General features: G+C 36.9%; 1 protein-coding gene across 4 annotated transcripts in view; it reads left to right on the forward strand.

The window, feature by feature from the left end:
* The window catches only part of lpp (LIM domain containing preferred translocation partner in lipoma), a 218,761-nt gene that overhangs the window by 190,920 nt on the left and 9,812 nt on the right, over nucleotides 1-18,029 (forward strand). The window lies entirely within an intron of this gene.

The raw sequence follows: 18,029 nt of genomic DNA on the forward strand, positions 1-18,029 counted from the left end.
GCATGTGCAGATCCATTTATCTAACCTGTAACTTTCTACCTCTCTGTGTTTTTGTGTTCTTGATTTATGTCAGCCAAAAGAAGAAGTTAAGAATTTTCATATTTAGGGTGATGAGGATCACTTTGACTACATGACAGCCTTTGTTGCATCATATGTAGCTGATATTGTAGGAAATGCCAAGTTCTCCAAATTATAACATATAGCCCTAGCACTGAGGTTTCACTGCCTTCTTTTTTGCCCACTGCTCAAAATGGCAAATCCAGAGTAATTTCCAGCACTGTCACCAAAGCCAAAACCACCTTACCACTCCTCCAGCTTTTCAGTAAACCCTTACTAAATCATCTACACTTTCCGCTTCGCAGTGCACAGTGCCATCTTGGAGTTCAGTAGAGGGCACAGTTTCACAGCATCATTACTGAATATTCAAGGGAGCATAGGCAAATTGGAAATAATAAATCTTTAATAATAAATTTTAACACCGTAGCAGTGCAGGTTTTCTGGCTGCTGCTGTTTTTTTAGATATTAAAGGCTAGTCCATCCAAAAATAGCATTTCTGTTATCATTTTCTCATCCTTATCTAAACCTGTATGATTTTTTTTTTTTCTTCTGCAGAACACAAAACTAGAATGTTGGGGGTCAAACAACACTGAACCCCTCTAACTTTCATTGTATAGACAAACAAAACACAGAGGCGTTTTTTTTTTTTTTTTATATTTCATTTTGGGGTGAACAGTCCCTTGATTTTCCCCTGTACTTCAAGCCACAGTGCAATATACTGAGAGAGACACTGGGTTTGTATATTTCATTCATTTCGCTCCGTTTTGCTGAACTTCAAAATGATAGAAATAGGCTATAAGTAACAAGACTACAAAGCAATAGTTAACCTTTGTTCCAAAGAACAACGTCAGACTATTATGTCTGTCTGTGTACATCTTCAACAGATGGATCACTTGAACAGTTGAAGTATCGGTGACTCAGGCCATCTCTTGAATCACCCCCACTACACTGATCAGCTCTCAGAATGATTGTACTTGTCTTCCTCTGGAAGTTTTCCAAGTTGGATCCATGCGCTAAAGAGGGCCGGGATAATTTAAGAACTTTATTTATGCATTTCATCAGCATAAATGTTCTTCTGGCACAAGATCAAAAGGATGGAAGAAATCTGAATTTCTTAATGAAAGTAATTTCTTCTTCTTTTCTCCTCATCCTCAGGGTCATACGCCTCTGTGCGATTAGAGAATGAGCATGAGACTTTGGTCTCTATAGAGACATGGCAGTCCCCCAGTGAGCTGGGGGAAAACTTCAAATGAGGCCAGCGAGTCAGTCTAGGAATCTTTTAAGATAGGAAGAATGCACATTGTACATTATTTATCAGTTTATTTATCTGCAGAGAAAGGATCATAGCATTCATATTTTCATTGTTCCTATATAAACATCTCATTTACTGCTCTGTTTGCCACTAGGGAGACAGAATGGGGGAAAACACCTGTTATGTATCTAATGTCATTTGCTTTGTTCTAAAGAAAAGAAAAGAAACTAAATGTATTGAAATCTTCTTTTCATCTCCTTGGTAAACTGGTCACGTCTTAGTAAATAACTGCATTTCCTTTTATAAATACCTTTGGTGTATGACAGTTATTCTGTTTTTGAAGAGTTTTCAATACAATTTTCATGTCAACTTGTTGGGCCCTTAGTTAAAATGATAATTTATCATAATGATCGTAACTTCATTACATTCTTCATTGTCACATTTAAAATTTTGATTCATCTTGACTTCAAAAGTCATCTTGTCACCAAAAGACATCTTGACAGCATTCTGTAATTTCTCTACTTACTTTAAGAGGATCAAATTTCACCACTGATTTTGTACAAAATCCGTCACATTTCATTTATAATTATTGTGAGAGTTTATTATGTCAAGTTTCCCTTATGGGATCTTTCTTTGGACAGCTACAATTTGCACAGTTAATAATCAATCCTTAGAGTCTGAATGTGTACTGTGTGTGTGTGTGTGTGTGAGTTTGGGGTAAAAAAATTTTTTTCTTTTTTTTTCTTTTTCTTTCAATTAGTACTTTAGCAAGGGTGCATAAAGTAATCATTAGTGACAGTAAAGACTTTTGCATTATTTGAACAAACCATTTACATATCAAATAAATGATGTTCTTTTGAACTTTCTATTTATCAAATAATTTTTTATTTCTTTTTAAATTCTTTTATTAGGCAGCACAACTGTGTTTGGCTGATAATAATGGGAAATGATTCTTGAACACCAAATCAGCATATCAGAGTGATTTCTGGAGGGTTATTTAAAAATATACTAATATAGAGAACATATATTTTAAAGTTCTTTAAAAAAAAGAACATACCCCAGACTTTAACAATAGTATATAACAGTAATAATAATAATTATCATTATTATTATTTTACATATATATTTGCATATATTTTTATTTCAAACGGAAACTGAAGTGCTGAACGTGAATTAGTTTGGGAATAAAGACTATCACACAGTGACATCTAGTAATCTTTCTCTATAGAATCAAACAGGAAATTGGAGACCATTTGTTAAAATCTCTTGTTTTGCATATTCTTTGGAACAACACTGATAGCTTTAGCATGTTTCCGCCTCTAGGCAATAGACAACACAAAACTTTTGAACAGTTCAACTAGATATCATTCATTCCTTTCAGTAATAGACAGGAAGGCTGCCTGCTGGAGATTCTCTGTTATCTCTCATCTGCTTCCTGCTCTCCCATCTTCTTATCGTCTGTGTGTTCCCAGCATTGCAACTGACCCACAAAGCACAATTGTAATGTGCGTTGGTTTTCCCTGGCTCCACCCATCAGTAACTTATCATTACTTGTTTGAATATGGTGCAATACAGATAAACTTATTCACAGCTCAATTAATCCCCCTTTTTGCATGAAGTTGTCCCTAATCCTATTAATGTGACATCAGTGGTTTGTCTGTTGTTTTCACTTATTAACTTGATGTGTTGTTAAAGCAGCAGCTGTGGCGTGCCTCTGGTACCCGCTCTCGGACCTTTTTTGTTTTCAAATACCTAATGTAATCAAGGCTGCACATGTTCTCCGAGCCTCTTTCACATACTCAACTATTTCAATTTTATCTTGCACAGTGGGAACAGGTTTTATGCAAAGTCAACAGCACATTATTCACAGTTTACAGCACTGATGTTTGCCCAGGATTTACAGTATGTTCAGCCTTCTGGCAAATGTTTTAAGACAATTCATGCTAAAAATAAAAATAAAAAAACCTTCAAAGTTTACAGACACTTTCACAATTGTTCTGCAATGAAATGCAGAACCTCCGCATCGTTTTCCTCCTCCTTTAATCCTTTCAGTCTGTAGAGTTTTGACAGGGATTTGAGGGGAAAGTTCAGCGCTTAAGGCTTCTCTGTGGAGCTGATTAGTAGGGTTACTTAGAGACAAATGTTCCTGAAAACTGCTATGGCCTAAAACACGGGAAGGAAAAAGACACTACTTTGGGGTGAACAGGAGTGTTACTCTGGCAAATGAGAGAGTTGGTTCCTTGGTGTGGGCTAAGTGCTGTGTTTGTATGCAAATATACAAATAGACCTCTCTGTGTAAAGCTAGTTAGCTTGTACAGCACCAGCAGAATGTAGGCGATAAATACAGTTTAATTCAAAAGAGATGTTTATATACATGAGTTAATGGCATATGAGAAGATTCTTTTCAAATTTAGTTTAACTTTTAAGTTTTAAGTTTTTAGTTTTGACTTTCATGAGCTGTAAGCTCTAATCATCAAAATTAAAAGAAATAAACATTTGAAATATATCAGTCTGTGTGTAATGAATGAATATAATATACAAGTTTCACCTTTTGAATGGAATTAGTGAAATAAATCAACTTTTTGATGATATTCTAATTATATGACCAGCACCTGTATTCTGTGAGTCCTGGATTGCAGTGGCAGAGCCATGATGTAAAACATACCACATTGCGATAGTCTGCTGCATCCTCCACAACCTAACACTCAGAACAGGCTCACAGATATCAATTTGCATAATTCCTTTAATAAATCAGGTGCTAAAGCAACACCTAGTGTGCAAATATATACGGCACTATCAGCGGGCAGAATGCATTCTGTGAATTCCTATTTAAAAAGTTTTGTAATGGCCACACAGGTCATGCTTTCCCAGGGTTTATGAACACAAAGTACAGAAGACTGCACAGCTGAGGCTAAATTTATGTGTCCCCTCTCTGAGTGAGTTTGTAGGATGATGCACATTATCATAAATTAAGAGCTTTGTACAGAGAGTGCTAGTGGGGGAAGTGCAGCTTGTGGCTCTTTCCCCTAGTGCAAGATCAGCTTTGACATGTGTTTACTCCTCTACATAAATATTTAGGAACACAAAAATTCTCTCTGGTTCAAATCTTTTGCTCAACTCTTTGGTCAAGTCCCCCATGGGCCAGTGTCTATGTCACAAACTGTTATCCATATTCATCAGCTCAGCCTGATTGCTTCTTTTGGCCTTCCAGCTTCTGTTTTGGACTGATCCACTGTTTCATAAGGAAGCTTATTTTTACCAAGAAATAAAAATATAAAAAGGCAATTGGTACATCTACATCTTGCAGTTCAGTTTGTGTGTGTGTCCATGAAGGAATAAAAACAATTTTTTTTTTTTCTTTGATCTCACAATTCTGATTTATTTGTTTACAATTGTGAGTTTATATCTTAATAAATAAATAAATAAATAAAGGTAATTGTGACTTTTTCAGAATTCCAAGACTTGCTATTGTGATTTATAAACTTGAAATTGTGAGTCAACATGTTGCAATTCTGATTTTTTTGTAAATCTTGCATCTTTTTTTCTGCCACAAAATAAAGAAATAATAATAATAATAAATATATATATATGTAATATAATTGCACCTTTTTAGCTCACAATTCTTACTTTTGTCTTGCAATTTCATGTTTATCTCACAATTGTGAGTTAACATCTCAGGTCAGAGAAAAAAAGGTGGTCAAAATTGTGAGATGTTAACTCGCAATTGCAAATTTATAGCTCTGTTTATACTGCATCTTGTAATTATGAGTTTACCTTGCAATTGACCCTTCGCAGGAAGTTTGATTGACAGGCAATCTGATCAATCAGAACGCAGAATCCGCCATTTTGTCCAACAAACAAACCAGACAGAAGAGTAGATTAATGTAGGTGGACTTAAACTTGGAAAATGGTGTGTATTGATGGCTTTCCGCAGTTGAAATAAAATATGTTCTGATGGTCATTCATGTTTATTTCATGAAAGCCAAGTAAGGGATAATCAATGGCTAGCCATGCATTGAAGGATTTTAAATGCATGATGTGGAGGCAAAGAACCGCCTGACACAAAGCTTCGCTTTTTAAAAATCCTTTAATGCATGGCTAGCAGTTGATTATCCTGCTTATTCCATGGTCATTTGCCAAGTTAAAGCTAGAATTGCTCTTTGCAGCGCAATATTTGACCGAATGGATAAAAATGACAGTTATTTTCGTCAGTTTCGGCACGTTAGCGCTAGCATTCTGCCCGCTTCAAATCATACACAGAGATGAAATAGTGCAGTAAGATCACATTTATTTGAATGAATTATAGCATGTATTTCAAATAATTATCGATCGATCGTTTGAGAGAGAGAGAGAGAGAGAGACAGACGGCCAGATATCGACAGCACTGGCTGCCCAAAGAGAGCCGCATCTGCCCATACTGTACCCATGGGGAAGTGGAGACAGAGCAACACTTCCTCACCAGCTGCCCTAACTATGAAGAAATTAAAAAAGAAATGTTATCCCAAATTTGAAATGCTTTGCCCTAACTTCAAAATGTTAAACAAGAAAACACAACTTCAATATTTATTAGGTGAAAAACAAGGTTGTATCTTACTAGCAGCAAGATACATTGACACCTGTCACAAAAAGAGGGAGGAGTCGACAAATCAGTGATGCGCCCACAAACACACACCGCACTAAATTTTAAATTGTTCATAGAATTCTACAATTCGTAGAATTGATTTGTTCTATTTTGTTTTATTATATATACATGCATGTGTTTTTTTTTTCTTTAAATACATATTTGTTCTATATTTAATGTAAACACTATGCTTTGGCAATACATTGTAACAATTGTCATGCCAATAAAGCACATATTGAATTGAATTGAATTGACAGAGAGAGATGACAGTTGTTCGTATACCTGCTTGCTGCATCTGCGCATCTCTCTCTACAAACAATTAATTCAAAAATAACAATTTTACCACCTCGTTGCTGAGGAATATAATGTAGCGATCTAGTATCTAGGCTATTTTATTAATAAAAATCACAGGGAAGCATTGACAACAAGTTTATGAGTGTGTGCAGTGCAATCAGCTATCTCCGACCTCTCTCTCTCTCACTCTCACTCTCACTCTCACTCTCACTCTCACTCTCTCTCAAATTCAAATTCAAATTAGCTTTATTGGCATGACTTGCACAGTATTGCCAAAGCATTGTCCATTATATAAATAAGGAACAAACAATTATATAATACATGGAACAAGAATAGATCTGTAAAATAATTAAGTAAATATGTACATGTATACTTTTTTTTTTTTCCACAAACATAAGCACAAAAATAAATAAATAAACCTTTGTACTTTACTCTCTCTCTCTCTCTCTCTCTCTCTTCCTCTTCCTGTGCATTAAACAGTTTTACTGCATACCTGCCAGCCAATCAGAATCCAGTATTCAGACAGACCATGAAATAATATGTTAATAATAGGCATGCTAATAAGCAACTAGTTAATAGTGAGAATTGGTCCCTATACCAAAGTGTTACCTTTATTTTAAAGTAATTTTAGTACTTCAACATATTTTAAGTAAATATGAAAATGTGAGCGGCTCACATGCCGCTTGAACTGACGCAGTACATCAATCTGTCATGACACATTAAAGAGCCACAAAATGGTTATTATTGTTTGAATTTCTTTAAAAAATGACAAAACTTGAAAGCTAAGACTTTGTTTCATACCAAAAGTAACCTGTTCTTTCTTGTCTGTCGGCACGTTGTCCGTGTCCTCTTTGCTTCTTGATGTATTTTTTTCACTGTGTGAGAACATGTGTGGTGTAAGAGAGACATGGTTTATCAGACATAGCAACAGTAACTAAGGGGGGTTAGTTACTGTTGTAAATCAACAATTTTGTAGTTGTAACTAACAACAACAAAATTGTGAAAAAGTCAGAACTGTGAGATAAAATGATGCAGTTACCCTTTTTATATTTTTATTCCATGGCAGAAACAAGCTTCCATAGTTTCAGGAACCGATAGGGTGGTAAAAATTGGACTAAAGCTGAACTTTTGTAGCTGTGACTACCTGAAATTAAAAGTGAACTCCCGTCAGAAGTCAAAGTCAAAGTCTTTTAATAGGAGATTTGATCAGATTAACCAAATTAGGAGGTTAAGCAGATCACTATTGACCTTATTCACTAAGCTTATCCTTAACCATGATGTTAAATACACAAAAACATTTTCACAGCCAATAAATTAGTTCTTAATCCAGGATCAGCGGAGGAAATGGCCACCCTGCTGTTGCGCAACAAAAGGTAAATGCCGTTTTGTTCCATGTAAGTTGCCCACTGCTGATCATATCAACAAGACTAATGGCTGAGACTGCTTTCATTTGTGAGATAGCCCTGTTTTTTGAAGCAGGCGAACTGCAGGGCTGAATGGCATTGAGGTTAATTATGTTAGTAAGGTGCAATGTTTGTGGCACCCTGCAGATCTCTTCCCTGTCGAAACCGCTCTCTTCCTGCCAGGTGGCTCACGTTACTCCTGTCAGAACACTTAATTGCCTGGAGCACTTAATTAATTGGAGATCATAATTTCTGGTAATCGGGCGTGTTTAACGTGGTCCCCCTTCCCCATCTTTCCTCCTGGACTTTTACTGCATGATTATTCAGATCCAGACAACTTGTTGGATGGAGGCTGGTGTAGATAAATGGCCAGGTCCCTATGGCCTGCTTCATTACTGCCTGATTTACTGCATATTCTCTCATGGAAAATATGGGGAGAAATGCAATCACCATTATGAGATTGCGCATTTCAGAGAATTTGATTTTACTATTTGGGTCAGTGACAAATATGAGTGCCCAGACAGGAACTCTTTTAAAAAGTGTAAAACTGGTTTTCTTAGAAATGTACTCTTTAGGTTCATGTTAGTTTCACGTGGTTTTGAAAACTATTTTGCAAGGAAAGTCTATTTTCATGGTACCACCAAGAATAAGTAATAACATTTTCCTGAATACATGTGAATGTACACATATGAATCATTTTCCAAAAAAAACCAAAAAACGTTTTATACACATTTTATAATAAAAATTATTGTTGTTGTTTATTATTATTATTATTAATTTAATAAATCACACTACATGACATTATATTGTGACGGGAGGAGCCAACGACAGACACAGTGGGTGTGGCGTCAGGCCTCGGAGAGGCTTTTATTAAACAAAAATCAATAAAATAAAGTGTCCAGGGGGAAGAAGTGTCCAAACGAAACAGGGAATCTGGTGTCCTCGTTGTGCTGCGGGGCTCGTGAAGGAGGGCAGTGTTCTGGAAGGGAAGGGTCCAGGCAATTTTGGTGATGATAATGAGGGGGAGGGCCACCGACTCGTCACAATATATACAACCCGAATTCCGGAAATGTTGGGACGTTTTTTTTTTTATTTTAATAAAATTAAAACTAAAAGACTTTCAAATCACATGAGCCAGTATTTTATTCACAGTAGAACATAGATAATATAACAAATGTTTAAACTGAGAAATTTTACACTTTTATCCACTAAATGAGCTCATTTCAAATTTGATGCCTGCTACAGGTCTCAAAAAAGTTGGCACGGGGGCAACAAAGGGCTGAAAAAGCAAGAAATTTTGAAAAGATTCAGCTGGGAGAACATCTAGCAACTAATTAAGTTAACTGACATCAGTCTGTAACATAAAAGGGATGTCTTAGAGAGGCAGAGTTTCTCAGAAGTGAAGATGGGCAGAGACTCTTCAATCTGTGAAAGAATGTGTAAAAAGATTGTGGAATACTTTAAAAACAACGTTCCTCAACATCAAATTGCAAAGGCTTTGCAAATCTCATCATCTACAGTGCATAACATCATCAAAAGTTTCAGAGAAACTGCATAAGTCTCTGTGTGTAAGGGACAAGGCCGAAGACCTTTGTTGGATGCCCGTGGTCTTCGGGCCCTCAGACGAGACTGCATCACTCAGCGGCATGATTCTGTCATTGACATACTAAATGGGTCCAGGAATACTTCCAGAAACCGCTGTTGGTAAACACAATCCGCCGTGCCATCTGCAGATGCCAACTGAAGCTCTCTCATGCAAAAAGGAAGCCATATATGAACATGGTCCAGAAGCGCCGTCATGTCCTGTGGGCTAAGGCTCATTTAAAATGGACTGTTTCAAAGTGGAAAAGTGTTCTATGGTCAGACGAGTCCAAATTTGACATTCTTGTTGGAAATGACGGACGCCGTGTCCTCCGGGCTAAAGAGGAGGAGCAACATACTGTATGCTCCCCTCCAGACGACACGTATTTCAGCAGGACAATGCAAAACCACATACTGCAGCTATTACAACAGCATGGCTTCATAGTAGAAGAGTCCGGTGCTGAATTGGCCTGCCTGCAGTCCAGATCTTTCACCTATGGCTTTCAGAACATTTGGCGCATCATTAAACAAAATATGCCAAAGACGACCATGAACTCTTAACTCCAGAAACTCATAACCTCGATGCCCAGATGTCTTCAAACTTTTTTGAAAAGAAGAGGAGATGCTACACCATGGTAAACATGCACCCGTCCCAACTATTTTGAGATCTGTAGCAGGCATCAAATTTGAAATGAGCTCATTTTGTGCATAAAATTGTAAAATTTCTCAGTTTAAACATTTGTTAGGTTATCTATGTTCTATTGTGAATAAAATACTGGCTCATGTGATTTGAAATTATTTTAGTTTTCATTTTATTCACATTTAAAAAACGTCCCAACATTTCCGGAATTTGGGTTGTATATATTGGTGTTGTCAATCGATTAAAAAATTTAACTAATTAATCACACTTTTTTTTTTTTCTCACCTAACATTAAAGTTTTTAAATATACTTTTATATTGCAGTAATTTCACATGCAATCTTTAAATTAATATAGAAACAACATTTTTTTTATACAACTTTTTTATAACTGAAGGTGAGAATAAATGAAACCAATACTGATGTCTCTATGAAATTGTTTTTTTTTCCCCTAATATTTAACCATTGATTATAGCCAGTCTACATTACAGTATAAATGGGAGCTATCAATTTTAACATTTATTATACTTATTAGATCTTTTAATTTAACTTGAACAATATTCACATAAACCCATTATAATAAATGTCATATTTACCTGTTCCCAAGTGGGAAATATACAGAAATTGAATAAAGTTATCAAACACTAAATTCTAAATTAAACCGATGAATACTTAAAGCTAAAAAAGTTATTGATTTTTCCTATTTTTTGTTTTTGATGAACAGACATCACAGCAGCTGGTTATTAGGTTATTTGACTTCTATTACTTTAAGAGCTGTCGCTATTATTATTATTATTATTATTATTATTATTATATTATTTATATAATAAATTTAATTAATCACAATTTTTTTAATCCATATTTTTCAAAAACCTGCAGTTTTTCAACAAAGAAACCTGTGTGCTAATTTAAAGAAGCCTATATTGTATAATAGAACCACAAAGACCATTTTTCAGGCTGTGTCGAGACATTTTCCCAGGGTGGCCCAGTGAGGGTATATTTTGCCACGTTCAGCGAAGGCTTCTGGTAACAGATGTCCTCTGTTGCATGATACTAGCATCCCGTCGGCCAGACTGTGCCACAGTGCAAGTTTCCACCCACTTCGCTGGGCCAACAGGCATGTCTGTCATTGTTCTGGAGGAAGGTGATGGCACACTAGAGTTTGAAAACAAAGCTCCTCAGCAACAATTACACATGCTCACAATAAAGTTCAAGTGGATGCCATAAGTCAGTTTTGATCAGAATTACAAGAGCACTAAAGATCACGAAAGGAATGATTGTCTTTGCGCTTTCTTTTATATCCTGTCTGGCCCATTTGATTGCGAGTGACATTGTTTCCCACCTTGCCTTCAGCCCGAGCTGACAGATGTAAAGGGTAGGGAACAGGCAGAAACTCACACCAACACCTTTCTGGAGCTGCCCTCACACCGGCACGGCTGGCGCACATCTTGAAAGAGTTGGCGCTGCCCACGCTCGCCTATCACGCTGAAGTACAGAGGGTGATGAAGACAGGTGAATCCCCACCCTGCTTGTTTTGCTTGATGTTAGAAGTACAGTAGCAAAGCATACGTTCGAAGCTCTCTGCCGTCGTTTGCTATGAAATATTCATATCTGCCTGCATTAGCATTAGCAAGCTACTAATTGAGTTCTGTGTATTCAGACATGATTAACTGGCTGGCATTCCTCAAAGGAGAGACCCAATTAGATAGCACTTGCATGAATTGCCTTGCAACTTCACTCCTCGTGCTGTTGTTCCTGTTTGTGTGTGTGGTTGTATTGTGTGTATCTATGGAGCAGGTTACTGCGCTTAATTTTCATTACTTGCATGCTTCTCCTGTAATGTAGATGTAACCAGGCAGAACATGTGACCATTTGAAGCCTGTTTTGTAGCTTCTTTCTTTTAATCAAACTTGCTTCACTTCCTTCAAGGGAGGAAAATATGTGACCTCAAGCTGACCTGATGGAGTGTCACTTCAAGTGCTGCCTGCTGTATTTTGGCTCCATTATAAGATGGATCTGGAGCCATGTGTCAACAGCAGTCACATTCTGCTTTCAAGCTGATGTTAAGAAGGGTAGACAGCATGAATAAAGTTTAGGAGAGGAAATGAAGACAAAGCAGGGGACTAGGCAAGGATTAGGATCAATGACATGTTGCTCATTTTTTTTGTCCAGATCTGTTAATTTGTTTAAAAATACATTAAGAATACAATTTTTGCTATTCACGAATTAAATTATTAATTGTTAAATTGTTATCATGAATTAATATTTCAAAGTGCGCGTGCGTGTTTGTATAGTTAAAAAAAAAAAGGAAGATATCACCACTTTTACTTGATGGTTACACGGCATGACATTTTTACAGTTAATAATTGTGAACTTTTTTTTTTTTTATTAAATGTAAAAAAAATTGTTCAAAGGCATAAGAAACCAAAATAAATACAATTATATTTCTAAGAACTTGCCCTATGAATTTTTTTTATAATTCCTTTTCTTTATCAAGGACACTTTTTTTGTGATTGCCCTGCATCAGAATCTTTTACATATATTTCCTTTGATAAATGGATGAATAGAAGTATCGTATGGTATGTATGGTTATTGAATGAGATCTTTAAGAAATACTGGGTTATTCTACTGTAACGTTGAAACCTTCTGAGGTAGCTGCCATAGTGAAGTCAGTAGAGGAATGTCTCTGAAATGTAATGGCGGGGTGATGTCTTGGGAAAAGACGTCGAGAGTTCTTGGCTCAGTGCCTCTGCATTCATATCCAATCCCCTGTAGCTCTCTTTCCTTTAACTCTCTTTATTTAAGTAGCTCAAAAGATAGTTTCCCTGAGCACCTCACAGTCCCAGGAATCAGTTTGGTTCTAGTCTGGTTTTGAGTCCACTCAATTCTAAGGACCTTCTTTCCACCTGTCACTCATTACCATCTATCAAGACTAGTTAAAGCTGACATCCTCATTCTCAAGACCTGTGTATACAGTATGCCATATAATTTACCATATAATTATGGTTGATAATTTAATGCATTTTCTTTATTTAAAAAACTAAATTCTGTATATGATAAAAATTGTGCAATTATTCATGTCTTCTGACCCGTATATATTAAGGCCAAACTACACTTATGTATATTAATCATGCAGTTAATTACATTAAAATTTTTAATAAAATGACAGCCCTGGTAATTTTACATACACACACAGACTGTTCAGCTGAAACGAATGTGAGATCATCTATTCAGAGCAGCCTACTGACCTTTGACCTTGTAGCTACAGTTAGTGAGTTCATAGTTTTCTTTGCTTTTTTAAATATAAATTCACCTCATGATCTGATAATCTTGATCCTCACAACAGAGTTATTTTTATTTATTTTTTTTCTGGGGGCTTCTGTATATTATCATATCGCAGAGAGGTGCTCTAATGTTAAGTTGTCATATGTACACAAATGAATATGGAAATTTGGTGCTGACAGACAATCAAAAAGTTTTATGTGAAATCCTGCATGATATATTTATAACGACTCGGAGCATTGCTCGAGAATTAAGTATTAAAGCCCATTTTGGTTTTAAAACTATTTGGATTTGAGAAAATATTTGGATGCGGTTTCTAAGGTAAATGCAGTTGGCAGAGTGACATTGAATGGTACAGGTGTTTTAATATTCTGTGCAAAACAAATCATGTAAAATTGATAAAGCCTCCTATCAAAGAAGACATCCAGTAACTTCAGAGTGTTTTGCTTAAATACACATCGAGCGCCGTGAATTGGCAGTATAGCTTACAGTATATACATTTTCCTTCATGAATATCGGTTTGTTCCTCACATTTTGTCTTCACATTTCACCTGCTTTTATTGCATCCTATCCAGAAAGTCTGCTTTCTGTTTTATTTAGACCAGTCTTCAAATAAGTATCATCATTTGTGAACTGAAAAGTTTTTTAGTCGTTCTTATGTCCAGCACTATGTAAAGTTGTGCTGTTAGGGCATTCTTTGTTGTGTTTGGAGAAAAGAAGAGTGGCTAGAAGAAAGAGAGAAAGAGAGAAAGAGAGAGTGTTGGAGCACTTTGTCAGGAAATTGAAAAAGCAACCAGGGAAAGAAGAGGCTACAATTGACTTCAGTGCTCTCCACTCACCCTTTCGTTCAGAAAGAGGCTGTCTGACCTAAATTCATTCTACCTCATCTGCCTAGACGTTTGTTTAGCCTTCTGGGCAAACACTTAGAGAAATGTATGAAGCTGAAAAAAGAGGAATATATGTGAATATATTACACTCCGGCAGCGGAGAAGAATAAACTGAGAGCATGAGTAGACGTTTAGTGCCCTCTAGTGGCTCTCCAAGCTGTTATTGTTCCACCAGAGAGACCATTAGCGGTGCTCTGTGCAGATTTTCCTAAACCATCTTTGAAAGTTATTACCGGACAGTAAATCCACAGCATGTAAATCAAAACTGCTTTGACGTCAACATAAAAGCTGCAGCAAACTGAGAAGCTGTGCTGGGGAAGAGAGGTCTGACTGACCCAGACTTCACTGTCACGCTGTTCGTACGATGACTCTGGCACAACGTATTGTGTGAAATCTGCTCTGAAGTGTGAAAGCGGACTGTTTTTGAATGTTTCTTCAGAAAACTGTAAGCAGCAGGGATCCAGACTCTGCTTCAAGTCCTTTAGAAAAGCGCAAAGACTAAGGTTAAACATTAGACTGTGTTCCTGAAGGCTATATACAGGCTGTCGGGTCTTTCTATATTTTCCCCTCCCCCTCCCCCTCTTCCTCGCCTCAGACTTATGAGACAAGCCTCAAGGGTTCTCAGCGGCAAGCTTATTAAAGGCTTTATCCGTTTCCAGGATTTGCAGAGGATTGTGGAACGGACATTGTTTGTACACAAGTGTTGCTCTGGGAAATAATGTTAATTTCTGTTATACTCGTGAAAGAAATGACACAAATTAGAAACTTGTGTACCTACGGCCTTCTCGTGCCTTGGCGATCCCTCAGTAGTCAGTCTTCCCAGACATGCCGTTCTAAAGCTGACTTGATCTAAGAATGATGAGCGGGATCGTAGGAGCTCAGGTCCAAGTCCTTTGACCCCCGCCTCAGCTTGTCGGTGAACCGAGAGCATGGGAAATGATCCCAGAGCACAGGCAGTGCAAACAGGATTTGGCTGTGTTGATACATGGGACTCCTTCCAGTAAATTCTGTCCATGCAGCTGAAAACTCTATATACTACAGATCTGTTCCAAGTGACAGATATATTCATAAGTGACAGATTTGTAACACTGTACAGTACATTGGCAGGAACACTGTGTGTCACGTAACAACCGTCCTCACAACGGAAGACTTAGTTGATTTCAGTAGTTTGACTGTTAGCTTAGTTGGATGCTAAGCTAACAATACAGTAACAAATATCACTAATATATTTTGATCAATACTTTTTTTAGTATTAAATGAAATATGACTTTATTTAAAACATTTTTCTCACTTCATCCTCCAACTTGGATAAATCTTCTCTGCTAATAGTTTTCTGTGTGTGCAATAAGATATGCCACTAGCATAAGAAAGTTACCTAACTTTGGGAACACCCTTCATTTCATAAAATGTTGCCTCTCTAGGCAAGTTTGTGTAACAGTGTTCAAGCTGATATTACCTATGTGTCACTCACTTCGGGGAAAGGTCCACGTGCCGGGATTTGAACTCGAGACACTTTGCAAAAAAAAAAAAAAAAAACAGCCTTGAGAGAGTTTGACATAAAAGATGACACATACAATTAATATGTTTAGAAAACAGGAAGTGAAGTGGGAGAGAGAGGCAGGTGGAATTTAGAAAAAATGCTCAAAGCAATAAAGTGGACTAAAGGTAAAAATGCGCCTGGAAATCAATTAAAGGGGGCAGATATCGTCCCTTAATGGTGAAGATTTCTGTCAAAAATATGAAAATAGTTATATAGAAAATAGTTCAAATATATCAGTTGTCCACGATAGGCCTAAACCAGCCAAGTTAGCATACTGCATGAGACACAGAATTATCATCAAATAATCATTATCGGCTAAATCCCAGAAAATAGGGATATCCTTTTTGTCAATATCGCACAGCCCTGGTGTAAGCAAAAACCCACAGGACTGTCAGCCCTAATCATCAGGGCTCGTTGGCGCAGCAAACATGATGGCTTACAGTGTTGCCACACATGCACATAGGCATGGAAGTCTGTGTTTGAAAACAGTGCTGAGTGGCTGTGCCAAAAAGACAGGCAGCCAAAGAGGACAGCTGTAGCCTGGAGTACTTACACATACTGAGATGTGTCTGGGCGACCGAATCCCGAATGGAGAAATCCAGGAAATATTTGTGCATCATAGCCTCTCATGCGAAAACAGTCTCACACACATGCTTTCAAAGAGAAACTCATCCTATAATTGATCACACACAGATGATTTCACCATCCTTTGGTGTAATTGCTTAGCTGGAGGGGAGGGAGGGGGATAGAAGATTCTTTTATATGAAATATCGAAATAACAAATCCAGGGCTCGGGGTGGACATTAAGAAGAGGAATGTGAGCGAAAAGTCATCAGCTGGCCCACGGCCCGGTATCCGTGGCTGAGGAAAAGCCCGCAGTCATCAGAAAGTGGACATATTTACTGCTGCGCCTCTCGCAGAACGAAAGCGAGAGTGAAAAATGACTTTGTTTGTGAATCAGAGAGTAGCTAATCAGATCTCACTCTCATTCCATTGCTCACTATATATACTTTATATCAGAACCTCCCCCCTTTTCCCACAGGCATTTGAGGACAGAGATACACTTGTGACAGCCATTTGGATGCACACATTATCCCGCGGAAATCCATTAAATGTTGATAGATAACAGATTTAAAGGGTCTGCTTGGCCAAAATATAAATTCTGTCATCAGTTACTCACCCTCGTTCCAAACCTGTTTGACTTGGTTTCTTGCAAGGAACACTAAAGTAGTTATCTATCAGAATGCCTAACCAGCTGTTTTCCATACAATGAAAGTTAAAAGCTCAGTTCATCCAAAAATGTGAATTTACTCACCCTCATATCGTTCCAACCCCATAAGACTTTCATTCATCTTCCAAACAAAAATGAAGATGACAGATGTCTGTCCATCCATTACACCAAACCTTTCAGGCTTCAAAAAGTTAATGAAGACATTATAAAAGTAATCGTAATTGTAAAGCAATTGTAAAATTGTAATATGTCTTCTGAAGAGACACTATCTTTATGTGATGAACTTTCTTTCTTTATCCACATATAAACATGGATCAACATACGGTATATATGACAGAACATGCAACATATGACAGAAATCTTTCAGGTTTCATTAAAAAATATCAAAATAAAAATTTATTTCAAAACAAAAATTATTTGTGGATAATATATATAAAAAAATAAATAACAACATAAATAATAATAAATCAAATCTATCTAAATAAATGAAAAGATAAAGTAAGTCAGTTTCAAGTTAATCATGTTTAACATCTAAAATTGTGAATGGTTAATACAAATTTTGCAGCTAGTGCAGCTGTGTTATCATTTTCTCCAAGTAAGAAGGGCATTTTCTCAGTATCACTAAGTTCAGTAAATGATGGGATCAGGGCTTCAAATCTGGGAAGAAATGTTTCCCTCACATTGTGATATTTAGGACAAATCAGCAGAAAGTGTTTCTCGTTGTCTATTTGCTGTAGATCACAGTGTCTACAGATCCTCTGCTCTTGCTCTGTCCATGTTTGTCTATGTCTTCCTCTCTCTATTTCTAAATCATGGTTACTTAATCTGTATTTGGAGAGAATTTGTCTTTCTTTAAATGGTTTAATCAATAAATAATTGGCAAATGTAGTGGTTCTGTTTAGGGTTGAGTAGCATTGGAGTTTATTTTGAAGGTCAAAGTGTATTTTTAGAGATTCATCATGAGTGTCTCTGTGTATCTCTCTCTCTCTCTGTCTGTCTCTCTCTGTGTGTGTGTGTGTGTGTGTGTGTGTGTGTGTGTGCGCGTGTATGCTTGTTGTTTGAGTGTTTTAAGTGTTTGAGTTTGTGAGATGGTTTTTCTGTGAAAAAGTAAAGAAAGTTGACATGGAAAAGTTTGTTTTTATCTGTGTATTTCTTATTGTAAATCAAGCATATCTTCACTTTTGTTTAAGGTCGAAGGTTATTCCGACTGCCAAGCCACGACTCTCACTATCACAGCTTGAAAT

Source organism: Onychostoma macrolepis, chromosome 06, assembly GCF_012432095.1.
Source record: "Onychostoma macrolepis isolate SWU-2019 chromosome 06, ASM1243209v1, whole genome shotgun sequence".
NCBI classification, from domain to species: Eukaryota; Metazoa; Chordata; class Actinopteri; order Cypriniformes; family Cyprinidae; genus Onychostoma; species Onychostoma macrolepis.